Here is a 6,000-nt window from a genome sequence, read left to right as displayed (position 1 = left end):
AAAATTCATTCCAACTTTCGATTAACAACCCTACAGCTTAACAGTTAGTGTTTGCTTAATTATTTTTTTTCTCAGTAATTATTAATTTTTAGAAGAATATCAGAGAGACAAAAAAGTTTTAGAATAGTTTTATCTATCTAACTGAAATTTTTTCAATGTATTTATCATTTTCATTAAAAAAATCTAGGCATAAATTGAACGAGGGTGGTTACGTTTAGTAGTTTAGAAGGGTAGGTTGAAAGTACAAATAGGGTCAAAACGTGCCCTATTATGAGTTAAACATATTCCCCAAATTTCATTTTCCTAGCGTTTATGGTTTTTGAGAAAAAAGAAATAAACCTCCTTAGGGGAGCCGAAGTCACCCATGGTTCATATATCAAAGTACCCTTAAAATTCACTAAAGAATCACCCCTTGAAGTTTGCTGCAGTCATTCAGATACACCCTGTATAATAGTAGTACTATTTTCAATCAATTATACTCTCAGTTAATGTGAAAACAGTTAACAATAAACAAAATAGTACTGATAAGACACGTAGGTATTTTTATCTTAATATGTGAAGAAAGTGGCTTTTAAAATGTAAAGTAGTAATTTATTTTTTTTAACATATTGCAAAAATTGTATATTTGGCTGACATATTTTTATTACTTAATGAGTTGAATTTAGCAATTTAGAGAAATATTACCAATATATTTGTATGCAATGGTAAAATAGAAGCTCCAAAAGGTCACCAACAAATTTATCATTAACAATGACAATGACGATGCTCACTAGTGATAGACAGTTCTGGTTAGCATAAGATATTACTATGTTGTATATTTTTATTGAACTAAAACTAGAACGAGAACTAGAAACATTCGGATTTAGTCGTGAAAAAAACTTTCAGTTGTCAATGTCAACTTTAATTTTATTATTATATTCCTAATCTTCATAAAATAACGTTTAAAGTGAGTCCAAACTTGACGCATTTATCTCAAAAAACCAAAATTTGAACATTCAACTTTTAATTTTGACATACATTTTGACAATTTCATAAAAAATCCTTTAAAATAAATCCAAACTCGACATATTTAACTTTAATATTAACGGAAATACAATCACTTCCGGTTTGAAACGTCAACGTCAATTTTGATATATTTGTCATCTTCATTAAAAAACCTTTAAAATGAGTCCAAAGATGACGCAGTTATCTCATAAAACAAAAAAGTTAGAATAAAAAACATTAAATCCGAAGTTAGCAACAATGAAGATAGCAATTTAATTCTTAAATATTAATACCAACCTTAATTCTTTTTTTTTTTTATTATTATATTCTTGTTTTCGTGACAAATATTAAGACATTTTATAAAAATTAAGAATATGTCAAAATGACATTAACATTTCAAACCGGAAGTTGCTTATATCTCAAGTAATATTGGAATTAAACGTATTAAGAATTTTTCACGACGGTTACAAATATGTCAAAATTGAGGTTGACATTCTTAACCGGAAGTTGATCATAACTTCATTAATATTGAAGATAAATATGTCGTGCTTGTACTCATTTTAAAGGATTTTTAATGAAGATTACAAATATGTCCAAATTGAGGTTGACATTTTAAACCTGAAGTTAGTTATCATATAATAAATGTTTTATAACTGAAGTTAATCCAGTGTTAGTCACTTTTCCGTACTTTCTTTTTATTTTTAACGTGTTTTTTGGGTCGTTTCATATTGATTAAAAAATCGTCGATTTGTAAGCCACATGATGATTCTTGAATTGTTTCCAAGATTCTTAATATTTCTTTTGTTAAAAAACAGCGTTCTTAAATTTTAACCTGTACACTTGTAAAACACTTCGTCCTTAATTTCATTTTACAACTTTTTAAACTTTAATTTTGTAAATTAGTAACTAATAATCTGATTTTGACTTTGATACGTGATCTTTTTTAACAAAAGAAAAATAAATATTAAGAAACTTGTTTGCAAAATGGATAGAATGAGAGATGTTAATCTATTTGTAGAGCCTCTGAGGATGGCCAAGGGCCGAAACTGGTTAGACTTAAATTCTATATAAAATAAAAACCAGTTTAAAAGTACAAAATCAAACTTGGATTATTTTCTTCAAAATTTTTTACACGTATCGTCATCATTTTTTCTCTAGTTTTAGTGATTAAATTTATGCCACGACTTACAAAAACAGCTTGTATAATCGTAAAACGTAACGAGTGACCAAGCGACTTCTGTGCTTGTGATAGCTGTCATCAGTGTTCTGTGATAAAAATGGACAGCCACCAAACAATGTTTAATAGTTTGAGCCTGTCTATTCTGAGAAGTCTTATATTTTTAGAGAGATGAAAACGAAAATCCCGTTTTTCTCAACATTATACATTTGTCGCTTAGTCAAGTGATGTATAACGTGATCCAATTGTTAGAGGTTATCAAAAGCAGATGTTCATGATCAAGATCTTTGTAATGTGAGATGACTACGTAAAAATCCAAGTTTTAGATGAAGGAAAAATCAGGTATATTTAACATTTAGTTATCTCCAAAGATAACGAAGATATCGGTAGTTGGAACAAGTGGGTAAAAGTTTCTTCTTGATAGCTTTGTTATTATCGTCCCACGGATGCTTTCTAAAGTTTTTTTCATTGAAAATACGAAACACAACACAATGTTTATTACTACAATGAAAAGAAAACTATTTATAATGCAGACAGTAACACTAACGTCTAACCTCAACTAAAGAGGAAGCAATCAGGATACTATTAAAACATCTTCAAATAACAATAGAAAATAAGTACTATCAATCTTTAGAATCCATTAGAAAAAACTTTCTAAAAGTAATAGTACAATTTATAACATAAATGGTATTTTATTATTGTTGTAAAGTGAATCGTAGAGTATAAGCAAAAATAGTCTCAAGTAGGTGTTGGTTATACAAGTTATGTTTCGCGGCCAACTTGATGTTAGAATAAGGAAACGAGCGCGTCAAATTCACCGGAGCGAAAACGTCGGCAGCCGTTTCCGCTCATTTTCGATCGCGGTGGGCCGAGAAGCCAAGAGAACCCATCTAGCCAGCCGGGGCAGCACCGACCACAGAGGCGGCAGTAATCTCGAACGGCCGCCGCGCGTCGCTGCTGCCGTCCAGACAATCGCACCTCGACGTTTATTCACTTGTTCCGTCCACCTCTATATTCAGTCAGTCTTCGAACCTTGTGCGGCGTTGACGCGTCTACAGTTTCTTACTTTTTTAATTCCTGTTGGACTTATTAATCGACGACAACTTGTTGCTATTGTTTTCAATAGTTTTGAATTGAACCGGCCGGAAATCATTGTGTTAACTTCGCCGTTGTGATTGTTTCACTCACCTTTAACGATTTTGTTACTGAAGAGTTTTTATTGTTGTTGGTGTGTACAGTTTTTGTTTAAATTTTGGTAAGTTTTTCTTATTTGATTTATTTATTTATAATTAATTAAGAAATTTAAAAAAAAAGTTGATTTAAAGTTTTCGAGTTGATTTCGCCACTTGGCTTTACTTTTTCTTTTTAATTTTGTTTTTTTATATCTTCGTGTGGTTCGTGGTGGCATTTTCTATGTGGCAACTGAGTTGGTTGCTTAGAGACAGTGCCGGATTAAGTAAAACTTGATTAATACAACTTTAAAGTTTTCAGATATATTTTAAATCAAAAATATAACATTTCTCATTTAACACGTTACATTAAAACCATAAATTTTTATACTTTAAAGTTTATGTTAAAACATTGCTGTAGTTTGTAATTTGATTTTGTAATGAACCTCATTTGGTTTGAAGATGAAGTGTCTTAATCAATTGAGCAAGGAGTACACAAAGATTCTTTAGTTGACCTTCCACTTCAACGTTGGTTTTGCTAATTTAAATGTTCTTTTTTAATATCATAGTGGGCACCTTGAAAAATTGCTAATTTATTAAGATCGTAATAAAAAATCGCGCTATTCAAATTTGGCATTTATGATTCGACGAAATCGATTTAATCTTATCCAAAAATTTTGCAAACTCGTCAATATGACTCATTAATGTCATTGCAAAGTTATACTCCAGAATCAAGGAGAGGCGCCTAACGACTTGCATTGATGAAGAACTGGATGAGATTGCCAACAAGATCTCATTTTCTCCTTGCGCTGTATAACTGATTAGTGGATCAGAAAAGGAAAATTTTCATATTGGCTTTCTTGGATATGCACTATGCGTTTGATGAAGTACCAAAGCAAGAGGTTTGGAAAGCACTAGATAAGAACGCAATTAATGCAGGCCATCAGATCCATGTTCCAGTGAGTTTAGCATGTTCGTCATGGAAAAAGGACAATTTATTCTCATTACTATTTGTAGCTCAACCTCAGACCAATCATGTGCCACGCTCTGATATATGCAGATGATTCAATCTGCATAATTGAAGAGGAAATTGTAACAAGCTGTATTCGAGTGGTCAGAAACTCTAAAGGCGGTAGGTGAAAACAAAGTGAAGAGTCAAGTTATGGTGGTGACGAGGTCAGAGGAACAGGTGAATAACATCTACATCAAATATGATAGTCAACTTCTCACCTCGGTCAGCAGCTATCGATATCTGGGCACGACAATCCACCAAACGGGCTAATTTACTTACCAAAGCTTCCACTACGTATAAGTACCAAGGCTTTCACGGCCGATGTTAATTGAACTAAAACTAGAAACTTTCGGGTTTTGCCGTGCGTCTTTTAAGAGAAGGTTTGACGTTTCCATCCTTTCTGTTGACGTTATTTTTATGTCGATGGATTTCTATGGTTTCTCTTGTCAGTCTTTGGTAATATCTGTTGTCCCTAGCCAGTACCTTTGTTTGTTCGAAGTCTATTCGACGCATGGCAATGTTCCGCAACCGCCGATTGCTGGATCTTCTTCAACCTTACATCCCTTTCATGCTCTTTGATGCGGCACTTGATGTTGCGTCCAGTTTGACCAACTTAAACCTTCCCACAACTACACGATAGTCGGTATACTCCGCTTAATGTAGTTAGTTTGTCCTTGGCTATTGGGAGTGTGTTCTGAATCTTGCTGACCATCCCGTATCGCACCACGATGTCGTTTTTCTTGAGGTGCCTGGCAATTCGTTCCGTCACACCTGAAACATAGGGAAGATAGATAAATCCAAGTGGTTTTGTACTTACCGCGTTCTCTTTCTGCTTTCGCTGCTTGATGGCCCTCGAAATGTCCGTTCTCCTACAGCACGCCTCGTAGAAAGTGTTGCTCCTTCTTCAAGTTATCTGCTTCACATATTCTCGCTGCTCGTTGAAATAAAATACGGATCACGGACTTGTTGGGGATGATGATGTGATGATGCCTGCAGATACCTGTTGGTATGGGTCTTCTTCCGATATACTCCATATCTCCATTAGTCATCCTGGTGACCAACACATCTAGGAAAGGTAGTTTTTTAGCAATTTCTGTTTCCATGGTAAACTTAATCATCGGATGTTGAGCGTTCAAGTGATCCAAGAACTCTTGGAGCCGTTTTTTACCATGTTGCCATATTACAAACGTGTCATCCACATATCGGAGCAATAGTTTTGGTTTCCACTAGCTCTTCTTCAAAGCGTCTTCTTCGAATAATTCCATGTAGAAATTCGCTATAACTGGCGAGAATGGAGATCCCATGGCTGCCCCTTCGAACTGCTCGTAAAATTCTTCCTTCCAACTGAAATATCGATGATAAACAGTACTCCACTAGACATTTAACAGTTTATAACCTAACTTTTCTATTTTTTAACCCAAATATGTCATGTTTGATATCAAATTAAAGCATTTTTTATTCTTACTAAGATCCGAAAGAAGAAACCGAATTCGGCCAAGCATGCTCGACTCGGACATAACCAAATTTATCGAATTAGCAGAATGAAATCGTGTTTTTTTCTTAATAAGGATTATTCAGAATTTTTTTTTAGTTATAAAGCTCTTCTTTTTTTAACATCAACGGATAGAAAATTAAATATCCTTTAAAATGAACCCAAA

At 33.5% G+C, this 6,000-nt stretch overlaps 1 protein-coding gene across 1 annotated transcript in view; it reads left to right on the top strand.

Moving 5' to 3' along the window:
- The first annotated feature begins 3,178 nt into the window (after positions 1-3,178).
- LOC111419525 (uncharacterized) overlaps positions 3,179-6,000 on the top strand; it is a 36,444-nt gene continuing 33,622 nt past the window's right edge. The window contains exon 1 of the mRNA XM_023052344.2: positions 3,179-3,416. The gene's annotated coding sequence lies outside the window, so the exon portion shown is untranslated. The remainder of the gene's footprint in view (positions 3,417-6,000) is intronic.

This window comes from Onthophagus taurus, chromosome 6 (genome assembly GCF_036711975.1).
Source record: "Onthophagus taurus isolate NC chromosome 6, IU_Otau_3.0, whole genome shotgun sequence".
NCBI lineage: Eukaryota > Metazoa > Arthropoda > Insecta > Coleoptera > Scarabaeidae > Onthophagus > Onthophagus taurus.
This window is presented reverse-complemented; position numbering and strand designations above follow the sequence as displayed.